General features: G+C 43.7%; 1 protein-coding gene across 4 annotated transcripts in view; it reads right to left on the reverse strand.

Moving 5' to 3' along the window:
* Positions 1 to 15,770, reverse strand: part of HELZ (helicase with zinc finger) — a 1,775,655-nt gene that overhangs the window by 1,693,761 nt on the left and 66,124 nt on the right. Inside the window, exon 1 of one of the 4 annotated variants that reach the window (XM_078654321.1) lies at positions 11,975 to 12,055. The exons of the other annotated variants lie outside the window; for them this stretch is intronic. The gene's annotated coding sequence lies outside the window, so the exon portion shown is untranslated. Of the gene's footprint in view, positions 1 to 11,974; positions 12,056 to 15,770 lie in introns of those variants that run through there. 4 annotated transcript variants of the gene reach the window in all.

Raw genomic sequence — 15,770 nt, forward strand, 5'->3', positions numbered from 1 at the left:
ACACAACAGGGGAGGGGCAGCAGGACAACGTAGAGGGCAGGGTAAACGACGACACAGAGGGAAGGCAACTGCAAAGAGGTGCACTCCATTAGAGTTCTAATAAGGAAGTACAATCAAAAACCAGCTAGAGATCACGTAATGAACACAATTTCATCCTCACAGAAGATGGGATTAGAGCGTGATGTTACGATATTGCTTCTGGCCAACGCACCCTAATCATTCGAGCGGAAATGGTTAATAAAAATATAGTAACACAAACATAACTTCTCAGAAGAACATCACAATTCCAGCGAGGCAACGGGTCTTCGTTATAGTTATTTCGACAAAACAAAACGTAAAGTTTAAAAAATAAGAATTCAACGTAAACTGTCAGCGAGGAAAGTAAATACAAAACCTCTCAGTTTCCTGTGGTACTCAAAGGATTAAAAGTGCCTGCAGAAAGCCTTGACGAACAATGCATCTTGCATTATTTAAGTCAATGCATCTGTAAGAATACCCTTCATTGCACTGTATTGATTCCAGAAGAACCCCACGCCCCCATCGTCCCCCGGAATCGTTTGAGCTGTGGTTGGAGAGCCTGCGCCGCATCGGTTTGAAGTAGCAAGTGCTGTGCTGAGGCACCGGAGTGTGGCAGGGCGAGACGTTGTAATCTGGCTTTGTGTTCTCACGACACGCATCACTGAAGTTTACTAGAAAACGTAACTCGAGTTATACGTTTGGTGAATTTGAATTTGGAGTAGGGATCAGGATTAAATGGGGTTTCTTGGGAGGAAGGACGCGAAAGGAGATTTAGATGCATTTGATGGGAATACAGCAAAAAAGTGTGACATTTGGGAAGTTCAGAATTATGGTCACGCTGAGTCTTAGATGTGATATGAAGTAAATTTGCATCATGAGACTAGTGTGGGGTGTAGCCTCGTCCCATACACGGGTTACAATAATTATACAACAATGGGATAGTATTGATTGGTGATGAAGGTTATGCAAGTTTAGTGTAGTAGTGGGAAGCAACACTTGGGAAGGAAGCAGTACAGGGTGTGTGTGATCACTTTCACGGCCGCTTTGATGTTCTCAGTGGGCGCGAGGCTCACTGAGAACATCAAAGCGGCCGCGAAAGTGATCACGCAGGCTGACAAATGGTGCGCGCGCCCGGCGCACATGCACTGTACCCGATCCGCCTGCCACCTTTGGGAGCACTTTTAAAAGCCCCTTACTTAATATCTCGCATAGCATTGCTTACGCATTAGCTAGGCGAGACCTAAAAAAGGCAAGGTCCTGAGAAGTGGCAGTTTTAAAGTCACGTTGTCAGCGCAACACAGCTAATAATAATAAGAGCAGAAGCTGACGAGGCACATGAAGGTGCACGTTGAGAGCTTGAAAGGCGTACAGCCAGACACTATAAATTGACGCTCTAAATGCTTGTTGTGCAGGTAAAAACCTTTACCAAAATAGTTCCAGAAACCCAGATTGAAACAGTACTTTGGCCCCGGGAAACTCAGAGGAGCACAGGAACAACTCGAGGGCACAGGAAACAGTGTGCTACAGCCCATAGAAACAGAGGAAAAGTGTCCAGCATTGGAAATAATACAAGCAATGAAAGAAAGGGGGCGGGATGTAAGTCCCTCTTTAGATTTATTTAATACAAAACAATTCAATTCAAAAACACAACGCAAGCGAAACGTAAAAACTGCACAAAAATTGTCAGAAACCATACTGGTGGAAATACAGACCAGTAATGGGTAAATGAGGGCAACGTTTTTGTGTTTTAATTATTTTTTATAAAGAATACAATCACAACCGCTGTTATAGGGTGAGCATAGAATGAGTAGTAGTCGTTTATACATTGTTGTTTATATAGCTAGCCCCTTCTGTCTATATTTTGAGAGCGAAAGAAAAGGAAAGTTATTTAAAAAAAGGCTAGATGAAATAAAGAAAGCAATTAATAGAAAGAATTCTTGACAGTCAAAAATAAAGAAACTTCAGAAGGATGGTAAAAAAAATTCCTTCAGTAAAGTAGATCATTCCTACACTCCAGACTACATTTTACTGACAGATGTAAGCTCTGATCTATCTGGGACAAATTCATTGGACAATAGATCAACAGATTCTAAATCATGGGGAAGTAACAGTGAACAAAAATGGGGAAGCAAACCTAGAAATAGGAGACCCTGGGCAAGGCCCTGGCAAGGGTATAATTACCGGCCTGTTCCTCTCGATTTCTAAGCCCCTTTTCCACGACATGACCAACACATGATGCCTTGGGCCCCCATATAACCCAATAATACCCTCAGTATTCCTAAACAACCAATGCCCACCTTTTTAGGCAGAGGTCAGGACCACAGAGGAAAACGAAACAAGCATTATAAATGCAATAGGTCTCGCCTTTTATTAAGTTAAAGCCATTAGCTTTGCTATACAATACCATTAGCAAAGCAAATGGCTTTAACCTAACTTTTCATAGCGCGGTGTCTGTGAAGACGGTGCTGCGCTTATCAGAGTAAAAAAAAAAACACAAGAGAAAGAGAGACACGGGCTGAAGCACATGTGAAAGAGAGACACAGGTTAAGGAACAAGGGAAAGAGAGACACAGGCTGAGGAACAAGGGAAAGAGACACAGGCTGAAGCACAAGGGAAGGAGATACACAGGCTGAAGCAAAAGGGAAAGTGATACAGGGTAGACCACAAGGGATAGAGAGACATGGGGTGAAGCACACGGGAAAGAGACACGTGTTGAAGCACAAGGGAAATAAAGAAGTGAATGACATTTCATAAAAGAGAAAGAATGCGGCAGAGGTAGGACCTAGGTCAATATCTCTGAGCATTGCAGCAGAAAGAAAACAGGTATCCTGAAGATAGTGCAACACTTGGGAAATGCAGAGACATTAATGGTCACCGGGACTGGCTGCATTGGACGATCCATCGTTCACCACTTGAGGCGGCCTCTTGGGAGAAGTCAAGGAAAAGTGGATCCACGGAGGCAAAGATGATCAGAAACATGTAGAAGATAAGCAGTGCCTAGAAGGCCTTAAAGCTGAATTATGCAGACGAAAAAACGTAGAAAAAAACAGTATGGACCTCAACCAACCGACTTTCTAACCCCTTCCATGCTCATGACGGAACCATTCCGTCATGAGTCACGGTTGGGCTGTGCTGATGACGGAATGGTTCAGTCACGACCACGCCCGCGATTGGAATGTGCAGCACAGGGCTGGAATTCCTGCCGCACGCAGGCGGTTAAAAATAAAACAAAGACCAAACCTAGACCCAAAGGCGAAAGCCTATGACATCAACACCATGTGAAATACTTTCCACAACTCGAATGGTCTCCCAGCAGATCCCAGCGTGGGAAAGCACACCGCCTTCTGCACGCCACGAGGACCAATGCAAGACTGGCCATCTGCATTGTTACGGAAAGCAGGCTACATGTAACGCAGGTTACAGAAGGTTCTACGCAGCAGCATTAACACACTCGGCTAACAACAGTACTTCTCTTCTATGCAAACTGGCATGCAAATAAGGCGCAGATAGAGGGGACGGGGAATTTCAAAGGGTGGATGCAGCAGAGAGATAAACTGGCCCTGTACTTGAAGGCCTGCTGTGGGCACGCCAATGTGCCCGAGCTCACCAGGTTCTACCAAACGATGACCTCTTGATTGTGGCAGTGTGAAAGGGCCCTCCATCAAAGTGTGGGGGATGAGCCCAGCACAGCAGCTGGGGGGTGGGGGGCTTGCTTGTTTAACAGGAAGCAGCACAAACTTGCCCCCTTCATTCACACAGGTTAGAAATAAATAAATATAATATAATATATATATATATATATATATATATATATATATATATATATATATATATATATATATATATATATATATATATATATATATCTCTCTATATATATATTTTTTTTATTTTTTTTTATTTATTTATTTATTTTTTTTTTTGACGACACTGACGAAGCCTTGAGCGAAACGCGTCTGTCGGGGGTGCTGGGGAGTTTGGAAATAAAAATATTGGCAAGATCACGACACCGGTGTGCTGGCCGTTTCTTTCTTGACATTACTGTTCGGGAGCGTGGGACGATATATATCAGTCTTTATTTATCCTGTTGCATTGGCCCCTTAACTCTTCAGACTGTGCCCCCCTCCCTAGACTCCTCTCTGTCCCGCTTAGCAGCTCCACTCTGCCCAATGGCTGTCAGATCTGCTATTCCTTGATCAACCATGTTTTGCCCGGTTACTTTTCCCATTATTAACTCACTTAGCTCTCCCTGACACAGCTACTGTGCATAACCCGCTGGTCTCGCCACCCATCCAAGTCCCGGCTTCTCCTTTGACCCCTCTCCTTCTCCTAGGCTCTCCTTGCGTAGTTTCCTCACACAGTCTCACACGCACTATCCCGGGCGAGACTCACTTGCCCATACAAAGTAGAGGTCTAAGGCCCCCGTGCATGATGTCTCGGGCTCCCCGACCTCCTCCTCTGGTCTCCACCCGGGATCCTCCGCGCTCTGCCTGCAACTCGGGGCACAGATGTGATCAGCAGCACGAGGCACAAGGCGACCACAGCGGCGCCGGGACTCTACAACCTTCGCTTGCTGGGACCCGCCATCCTCCGCCCGGGACAAGCTGTGAGACCCGGAGCAGAAGCACCGGATCCCACACAGCGGAAAGGGATGAGGAGGATAGGAGGAGGGGATGGAAAATGGGAGGGGGTGGAAGACTAGAGGAAGGAGGGTGAGAAAGGAGGGGGGTGCGTGGTAAGATGAGGGATGTGGGGAGGTACCATATGCTATGATGTCACCCTTGGGGGTGTCCGGACTCCTCGCCCTATGTCGAACCCTCCCTCCCCAGATAGCAGAGGCCGATTGGTCAAGATCTCCGCGGATGAAGTTATTAAGGGCTGTGTCCCGTATTATGCATTCCCACTGCAAAACACGATAAGGATGTGTGCCCGAAATCGGGAATGTCACCAAGTGACGTTGTATTTTTTAATTAAGGAGAGTGGGTGTCTCAACAGGGTCTTGGCCAGGAAGTTGCAAGGCTCGGCCCTAGTCGCTATAAGTTGCGAGGAGGGTCATTGAGACCAGGGGGGGGAGGTCAGGGAAGGTGGGTGGGAAGAGGGGTCACATTTCTAGTAGAGCCCCATTGCTTGCTTTGCATGCGCACAGCATGCGCACGGTCTCGTACTTCACGGCCGTCGTGAAGACTTTTCTTATCTGCTTGGTAAATAAATAAGCAGGTGAGAAAAGTCCTCACGACAGACGTGAACCAGGTGAGCCATTCCAGCAAAAAGCCAAAGGGAAGCAACAAAAAAAACTCCTTTCCAATGGGAAGCCAACGTTTACCATAAACGCTGATGCTACCCAATGGAAATGAGGGGCGGGGCTCAAGTTCCCTTCTGGAAACAGACTTATTTACTATAGCTCTCGCAGGCGAGGAGCGCATGCGTGCTCCAATGCCAGGCGAGACCTAAAAAGGACTAAAGGGTTCAATGGGACATAGAAGACTTAAAAGTACAGACTCTGAGCATGTCCCACCCGCAGCAGGGGACCCAGCACGTCAACAACTTAGTGATGTATCAGACTAATAAAACCCTCACAGTGACACAGACACTGAATAAAGCTTTGGGTTTGTGTCTAGAACCAGCCTAAGTTATGTATCACCTACACTGTGAACTGGTGGCCTTTTTCCATAAATTACAGCTCAAAGCCCACTTTGGTGAATAGAATTACACAGCTTAGACTACTACAGGGCTGCGCAAAAACTCAACATACTAGTCTCCAACACACACTACCCCTGCAGAGATCATAACCTTTGAAAAGGCAATATACACTGAAATTGAAAAGCTTGATACCAACACAAATCACTCATTTCAAAATGTAAGTATTGCAGAAAGAGCTGCATTATATAAACTACAAAAAGATACAGATATCGCTATCAAACCGGCAGATAAAGGCAAGGGAATTGTGTTACAGACCACCACGGCATACAGAACTGAATGCCAGAGATTACTTGTGGATGAAATGAATTATAAGATCTTAGACATTACCACGACTCCCGCATTTAAAACAAATAAATTTTCTTGACTGAAAATGCAGAATGCGAAGCATGGATTGGTAAACAAGAAAGAATTTTTAAGAAACACCAATCCGAGAATCACCGATTTTTACAGTATCCCTAAAATTCTTAAAAACCATGACCCACCAACTGGAAAACCAATAGTCTCAGTGATAGGATCACACCTAGAGCCTCTGTCACAATTTTGTGACTATTTTCTGAAACCAATTGTAGAGACGACTGAAACCTAGATTAGAGACCCAAAACTCTTCCATGCCCATATTAATGTTCTTGAGCTCCTCGAGAATGAGAACTTACTGATGAGCTTGGATGTAGAGAGTCTTTATACAAGCCTTCATCAAGCTACTACCCTTGAGGACACCAGAAAAATTCTACGAGTGGAAGAATGGAACCACCCTACCCCAATACATTTTGTGATGTTATGGGCACGAATGGCACGCACTTAACATTTCTTTGAATTTTTAATGACTTTGCTCTTGCAAACCAATGGGACTTCAATGGGGAGCACCTTTGCCCATAGTGTGGCTGGGCTGTATGTGTTCACTGTAGAAAAAAACTAATTCTTCATAGTGACAACTCCTAGCAGTCACACATCACAACCTGGAAACGCTACATAGATTATATCTTTGTGGTATGGAAAGGTGATAATACACAGCGTTACGTTTTACTGCACGGTTAAACAACCAAGACAAGAATCTTAAATTTACCCACACAAAGTAAAAAGACTCACATTTTTGGATATAACCATCTTTCATGAACCGGGAAAACTACAAACTGACACTTTCCACAAACCAGATACTAAAAACTATTTTGTAAGGTTTCACAGTTTTCACCCTCACCCTGTACGGGAAAATATATTGTATGGGCAGTTCCGGCGTCTTCAAAAGAACTGCAGCTAGAAATTTAAAACACCAAGCAGGTTTACTGGTGAACAAACTAAGAAAAGGTAAATACCCTGAACATAATTCAGAAAAACAGGATAAGGACCAGAAATAAAAAACAGGGGCGCATCATTGGAAACCCCCAAAAGACAAAAGAACCCCCCCCCCCCTATTGGTATATGCGACTACATATATCATTTGCATCTGACCAAGTCAATGTAGGTACGAGACAATAGGACTATCCATTACTTTCCCACAAGAGAGCAAAGATTCTGCAAGATTCTCTGGTTCACACAAGACCTAGATTCAACCCAAGACCACCAAATACCATATTGAATGCACTAGGTCTGCCAGAGGTGATAGGACATAACCTGTTTGCAATTGCAGTTTGTGTATCTATATGATAACCTGTCGCTGTTACAAAGTATACAGGGATGACAATCAGAAAGATTAACATTAGAATTGGTGAGCATATGAGCAACTTTGGTGGCAGACACAACACTATGAAAATGGCTGAAAACTATTTAACATTGAAACACACAGTTAAAGATATTAAATGGGTCATTCTGGAACAGGTGTTGACAAACCGGAAAGGATTCTATTTGAAAAAGAGCAACAGTGGATTTACAGATTGTCCACCCACTTAAAAGGCCTGAATGTTGATATACCATGGTGGAACATACTGTAGCATACAAGCATGTAAACACTAATGGTATTTTGGCTAATGTAGCCTGGCATCCCCTCCCTCCTGGCTCTAGCACTCCAATATTCAGGGCCGGTCCATGTATCGCCAAAGAAGCTTTGATGCAGCTAATAGTAACTATTTAGAATTTCAACCATAAAAGAGCCTGTTTGATACTCCACTTGCAAGCTCATCAAGAAATACACATAAGAGAGATGTACACACAATATGCATAACCCTAGTCCACATGGCAGACTCACTCAACCTGCGTTTGTGTGACAAATAAACATTCCTTTCTGTAAACCACAGAAAGATTCCACACTCTTTTTTCCTGCTTGCCACATAGATAAATTCACATCACAGCGCCGATGCAGAAGACGGGACTACATTTTACAGCCTCCCTGCAACGCACACAAGACGCCGGATGAGTTATCGGCGGGACGCAGAGATGCGCTTCCCCACATAAAGATAGAGGCAAACTATCAATGCAGCAGGAAACATTACTTCCTACATGCGTGCAATTCTTACATATAAGTGATGCAGAGAAGCACATTGGTTGTTTAATAATGCAAGGGTCAAAAAGAATTTGGCTAATTAACCAGTGAATACAACACATACTTTCGGCCATTGGTCACTTGATCCAAACGCAGTCACGTGAGGCTAGCAATCCTCAGGTCCAAACGACACATCATGAAAGTCTGATGACAGTTGAGTGGATCCTTGCCTATATACTGATGTCATTTGGACCGTTTAAGATGATGGTACCACAAGAAAAGCTTTTGAGCTGACTGTATGGCCTAATATTTTTATATATATTTTTCTTTTGTATTATACTTTACATATAGCAGAGTGACATACAATCTTTGGTCCTGACGAATGCCTTGAACTTTTCAGCCTTACATTGCAGAAACATGTCAACTATAAGATAGGGTAATATCCATTTCCTCATTTTACTTTGCTTTTTTATCTCTATCCACTGGGGCACCAGAATAAAGTTTTTCGCCAACCAGGAGATCGTTTTATTCACTTCTTCTTGGCACTCTGCCCCCCACTCCGCCCACAGTGTGCGGAGGGGACCCTATGATGAAGCATGTCACCCTAGGGTGAGTGAGGGTTCTCATACAAACGCTAGTAGTGCACCCCCCTTTTTGCTCTTTATCTCTCTACCCCCGTAAATAGTGTGTGGTTAAAAAAAATTTATCGATTTAACACTGCGATAATTCTTTTGAGAGCAACCCTACAACTACTGCTTTTCCGGACTGTGTGCGACTACAGGGACTGTCTCAACCCCTGATCTTATGATGCCTAATAGATACGTAGGCTATGTAGGTGTACATTCAAACCTACTTTAACTATTTTTATGAGCATCTTGTACACAGTTTGAATTTTTTTGTGCAGTGCAATTTAGCTTTTGTCTGATGTGCCTTTTAAATGAGTATATAGGTACGTGTTGAGCGATTCCTACAAGTGTGTGCATGCTATCGAGCACAAATAGGGAGATTGCACATGATTATGACTCATATACAATTGCACTGATCAATTATGTTTATTTTCTCTTCTAATTCAGACCATAACAAGGAAAAAGTCCAATCAATGGTCTGTATAGTTGCGTGCATGCTTTAGTGAATTTATGTACGAACGCATGCAAGAGTGGTTGAAAATAGCAAACTGACCTCATAGGGATTATTACATTTACTGCTCCTGAAGAAACCAGACTGACCCACAGGGCATTAGAACGGGGAACATGTCTACCTCAGATGCCTAGGACCATTGCACCCCTATGGCATCTCATTGTTTTTAACCTTGCCAAGGGACCTTTTGATTAAATAAGATATTAGGATCCGGCAGGCAATTTTAACTCTAAGCTTAGTCCCTGGGCAGTAGTTTATGCGCTCCGCTTATGAACGCATTGAGCCCGTCCACCCACACTAGGTGAGTAGGTTGAGGGTCAGATTATGAAGCAGGCCACAGGTGGTACCTGTGGGTGAGGACCCAACAAAATATACCAGGGATGTGCTGATCACATCAATTCAACTGGGTGTAGATCTGACACTCTGAAGAGAGCTACTATGCGTCAATCTCACGGAACATAACAATTTGAATAGGTAGGTCAACCCTCTACAGTGCTATTACACATTTAAAAAAATAACATAATATCTCTCTGGACCATGGCTTGAGATGCACATCAGTGTGCTGTATGTTTAACTTTAGAATACTCAGATTGTCCAACTAGATACAGAGGTTCACTGACTAGCACTTTAAACATACTTCTTCATAGAACATTACATTGAAATATACTCTATAGTGTAGGGCCTTGTTATCAATCCAGGTTGCAATTTGCGCCAATTGGCAATCTGTGTACTGGTGTGAATAAGTGGGAGTGTCTCTAGTTTGGCAGACGTCAGTATGGGTGTGATATTTTAGTTTGGGTGGAGTGGGAATCCAGTCATAAAATTGTCTGTATATGAAGTACTTTAGTAATCACATCTCCCTTTGAGACTTTCAATTGGTAGATGCTTGACGTTCATGATACCAAACATTCTGTTTTAGGTTTACCTTTGTAAAATTGTAAAAGTAAATATTATACTAAATGAATTTTGAATAGGTCTGGCTCCTGAACCTATATCCTTTACTACGTTACTGGAGTTAGCCCCAGTAAACTTCGAGGAGTTCTACCCAAGAAAATTGTCAAGAGTTGGCAACTTTGGTTGCTTCATGCAGTCTGTACAGTTAGTTCCAGGGTAGCACATGAAGCACACAATGCCACTGTTTTTCTTTCTTTGTATGCTCATTAGGAGACACTTCATTTTAGCTAGACAAAACCAAATGAGCTGCTCTGCATCTGTGACACAGTAGTTAAGAACAGTGTTTTATTATATAAACGACTTCTGTGCTAATGCTCCTTGAGAGGAGCATTCCCATGCCGGGAATGATCATGGAACCACTGAGACTGAACTGCAGGCCTGCTGACTCTGACCTCCATCCTACTGGGAAAGATAACATATAAACTCCACCCGGCTTCCTGACAGCTAAGACCAAGGTATGGGGTCAAACTATCCCAACTCATCTGGCAGGATGGTGCTACCACTATGCTGTCTTTAGTATAGTATTAAATAAAGATAGGAGTACATAAATATTAGCAATATTCAACATGCTTGAATTGTTCATATTGTTCACCATTCTAACAATGCTGATTACAGTCCCATCCCATCTTTCTAATAATCGCAGCTCATGCTTTTTATGCAAGAATACAATCATTTCCATAAATATTTGAAAAAGCATTGTTGTATGTTTGTGTTTACTTTGGGCAAGCAAGCATTGCCAATCGAAAAGGCTTAGATCTGTTCCCACAGATTGCTTGGTAATCAGAGTGTCATGTTGGAGGTTGCTACAAACATCTGTTACCTCAATTGGTTTAGGGGTTGGATGTGGTAATGTGTGCTAGCTGAAACCCACTAACACTCGCAAATGTTGCATGTTGACTAAGTATGTGTTTGTCCAATGTACAGTCCTGCTACATTTGTAGGAACAGTACAACACTGGGACACATCAGCGCACTCCAGGCCTTGACAAACCGCTTCCGATCTGCCAGCAACTTGGCACAGGGAGATCATGAGGCGCTGCACCTTCAGACTGGATTGCAGCAGCCGGTCGCGAAAAGCGAGGGTTTGGCATTTTGGTGATGGAACAGCACTGAGGCCCGCACACAGAACAGGGCCCTCCCCAGGCCAGTGTCGGCACTTAAGGTGCATCCAGCTCCCCTCCCAACCCTCTTGGCTCAGACTGCAGGGAATCTGTGGCCAGTGGTGAAGATGTGGCTGACCCTGCCCGAGGAGCACCTCTCCCCAGGAGCCTCTGCACGGTAAGAGAACGGCTGGAGCTGTGACCCGGACTATGGGGGTGGCTGCTTGTCCTCCCCTTCAATGAAGAGGTGGATGGGACTCTACTCCGACAGGATCTTTGCAATGTAGCCTCTAGGGTCACAGAGATCAAGATAGAGTCTCCACCCTGGAGGAAAATGTTAACACTCTCAAGACTGGAGGCAACTGGAGGAAAGGGCAGGGGAACATTGAGATCAGGTGGAGATGCAATGAAAAGATTTGTGGGATTCCCAGAGGGGGCAGAAAGTTCAGATTCCGAAACTTTTCTTGAATCCTGGCTGAAATTTAGGGTCTTGGCCGACCACCACGCTCATTGGGTTGCAATGGAACAAGCCCACAGGTCCTTGCCCCATAAACCTCCCCCGGGCACACCTCCTCGCCCGGATTCTGAATTTGTGACATAACACCACAAACGCAATCCTTTCATAAGGTCAAAACTCAGGGCGATGAACTTACAATACTTGTGGATGTTTCCGGCAACTCCATCGCTAATACACAATTCTTGTACTCAGGTCTTCGAAACCAATAGGGGCCACCAAGCACTGTTAGTGTAAAGAAATTAGCAATATTTATTGTACTGGTGCAACATATTAAGTCCATATGGCATCTTCTCCTTGTCAAGAACCATTCATAAGGTACAATTTTGCATTCTATCCTAGTTCTGAAAGATTTAGCATGAATGAAGCTAAAGATATCATCAAATATAAAGGAAAAATTCCTTTTCAAAATGGTAATCTACTTTCTTCCAACCATCTGTGGGAAGGCAATTTTCTTTTTTTAAAGGAAGTAAGACAACAGCAATTCTGACTGAGTGACTTGGGTGGTGGAGAATGCAGACAGTCAAAATGTTGTCAGGGGAGAAAAGAGATACAGTGCATAAGTAAATAACATACAATATATCTAAAAAGCCAAAACCTGATAATGCACATCAGGATAAAAAAACACATACCATAAAATCGCTCTCCTACAAGGATTTCAGCTGCCTTGAATGATAATAAATTATCAGGGGTTCTTGAGGAAGATCTAGAGTGCACTGGTACACAGATCAGAGCTAAACATTTAGGGCCTTATATCAACATATAACATTTTTCTGGAATTCTCCCACAGAAGCGGGTCAGATACACAAAAAAATAGTGGGTTTATATTGCAGAAAATAAAACATGGGTTTTAGAATGAATACCAAGTATTTGTGACTAAACAACTGATGGCATTTGCAGAAAAAGACACAAATTGAAAAACGTTTGGGGAGAGGATTTCTCATGGGGCAAAGCAGAATTGACTGCGGGTGAAATTGTCATAAGGGGAAACAAAGTTTACTTCCAATGTTGCCCAGGTGGAGTTTAGTTAGAACTGCCTTTTCTCATACCTTATTCACTAAAGATAAATAGGGTTCAGTACTCATGCCAGTTTTTATGACAACTAGGACCCTCAAACTGGCTGGTCAATTCGCTCTACTCTCAAATTGACAGACGCAAGCCTCAAATAAAGCTCCTTCACCTTAGCAACTTCTCCTCTAGCAAGGGTCTGGAAAGATGTGAACAAATAAGGTCTGCCCAGTGCTTCTGCCGTTTTCTTTACATAATTCAGCCACGGAATCCTGGGCCGAAAGTCACAAGCAAGGCAATCTGATATGATTTCATGGTTGAATGCCAGTTACTGATTTTTCTATAGTGTAATCCAAAAAAGGAGCAGGTCAAGCTTGGTGTGGTCATTCGTAAAGGCTAGGCTCAACTCCTCGTGCATAAAAAAAAAAAAGGAAAAAAAATGGTAACTGCCCGGACTTAATCCCAAACAGGAACTTGCATTCATGGTTCTCTTCCTGTTGTAACCTGGTGCAATTGCAAAGCAGCTCTGACATCAACACAGGTAAACATTTCAGCTTGAAGACGCCTAACAAGGGCAGTATGGATCAGTTATCCAATTTTAGGGACCATTCAAACAGGGCCCTCAGTGCATGGTTAAAATTAAAGAAATGTTTGGAGCGGCAAGGCAGACAGGTACTAGAGCAGTCAAAAGTCACCCCAAGGTAGGAACATTTTATCACCATTGAGCTATTTTAAACTTGATAGAAACGTGCCTAAGTTTGCAGCTTTTGGGACCACACTCCATGATATGGGTTTTAGTTATACTGGTTTGAAGATCTAAACTGTCCATAAAAGAAACAAAATCCTCAATGAGATCTCGTAAACCACTAGATGTGCCTGAAAGCAGAAAAGGATCATTGCCATAAAGCAATGCTGGAACTAGTGCAGAGTTCACCTTAAGTAGATCTTTCCCCTGTGCTGTAAGAGAAGAATTCAAACAGTTAATATAAAGAGAAGAAACAAGATCAGTGCCAAGACGCAGCCCTGGCCCATGAATCAAGATAACCCAAATATATCTGTACACTCCCCTCTGTGCCTTGTTATGTTATGTATTGTTTTTTATTGAGTGCACATTTCACCCGAAGGTCTCAAGGCGCTAGCCTGACACAGAGAACAAGAGGAAAGAGAAGGAGAGAGCAGATCTCAAAATAGTCAGGTTTTGAGAGAATTACAAACTGTTTTGTGGTCGATCTCTGTGTGAAGGTATAGAGAGAGTGCATTCCATAGGGTGGGGGCAAGACATGAGAACGATCTTCCGCCGTTCTTGGTGGTGCGGATTTTCAGAGGAATTAGAAGGTGTTTATTGGCGGATCGAAGAGTTCTAGAGGGCTAGTATCTTTTCAGTTTGTTCATAAGATACTGGGGGCCGTGTCCACTGAGAGTTTTGTGCACTGGACAATTGATCTTGAATGTAATGCATTTCCTAATTGGGAGCCAATGCAGGGCTTTAGGACTTGGTGCCGAGGGGGAAAGGGCTGTAATCAAGCCGCCGTGTTTTGAAGTACCTGGAGTTTTGCTCTGCATTAATGGAAGCCAAAAGGGCATTGCCTTAGTCCAAATGGCTGATTATTAATCCTTGCACCAGTGGCATGCAAGAAGACATTGGGACCCATTTAAAGATCTTCTGGAGGCTACGCATTAGTCCGTAACAAATGCCTGTCACATGGTTGATATGTTCCGCCATGGAAAATTGATGATCAATCAGCACACCCAGGTTGCAGTTAGCCGCCGTAGGAGTAGGACATATGCCTAGATTAGGGGGCCACCAGTCACTAGAGGGTTTGTGCGTTGCCAAAGAGAATGATCTCAGTTTTGCTGGCGTTGAGTTGTAAGTGATTATTTAGCATCCAGCAATGTATGTCTAACATACACTGTCTGAATCGACATTTGGTCAGTTGGGTCGGGTCCGGGAGTGATTAACAGCTGCGTGTCATCAGCATACGAGACTGTATCAAAACCGTGGGTTTTAATTATGTTTGGTAAAGGAGACACGTACAAATTAAAGAGTGCAGGGCCTCAAAATGGAGCACTGGGAGACACCCTTGTCTGCGAGTTGGCTGCAGGAAATAAATGAGCCCAATTGGACTTTGGAGGTGCGTGAACTCCTGAGCCAGCTCAATGCGGTATCCCGACAACCATCTCCCGCAGATGATTTAAAAAAACGCCGTGGGAGATGGTTTAACCACTGCTGATACCCAACAATGAAGTGCATGTAGGAAGTCAACCAGAGCCAGGATGTGCCATAAATTAGAGCGTATTCACACGGCCAAAAGCACTACCTAGGTCCATGAATGCAAGTAAAAACTAGTTACCAATTGTGTATTTTTTTCCTACCATTAGGTTAAGGTTTATACACAGCCCCAACCCCTCTCTAAAGCCATATTGCACCTTGCTAATGACGCCAGAATGATGGGCCCAGGTAGCTATCCAGTGAGTACAATCCTTGTACTCACTTCCAAGACACCCAATGGGCCTGGGACGATAAAAAGAAAAGTATCATAGCCATCCCGCCCTACTGAGAACCCACACCCCCTGGGAGCCCAATGCAACAGAACACCCTTCATCGGAATCCTTTGCGCCCTCTGTCGTAACGCAGGACACCATCTTGAAGGAACTGAAGCACTAGAGGTCGCACTTCGGAATCATCCGAGACAGATGACAGTTTGTGGCCATTCAGAGCCCAGGCCCACCCTTCATATCCTCTCCTTTCTTACATACGCTTCTCTGAGGGTAGGAAACAGATGCCACATAAGGCCCCGCTGCTGGAACCATAGGCCCTTCTGCAACAAGATGAAGAGGAAAACCAGAGCAAAGTAATAACAAATATTCAGATATATAAACCTATGGAGGCACCTTTGGTTCAGGGAATTCTGGGTGACAGATCCTGC

The sequence above is a fragment of the Lissotriton helveticus genome, chromosome 7 (genome assembly GCF_964261635.1).
Source record: "Lissotriton helveticus chromosome 7, aLisHel1.1, whole genome shotgun sequence".
In the NCBI taxonomy this organism is placed as follows: Eukaryota; Metazoa; Chordata; class Amphibia; order Caudata; family Salamandridae; genus Lissotriton; species Lissotriton helveticus.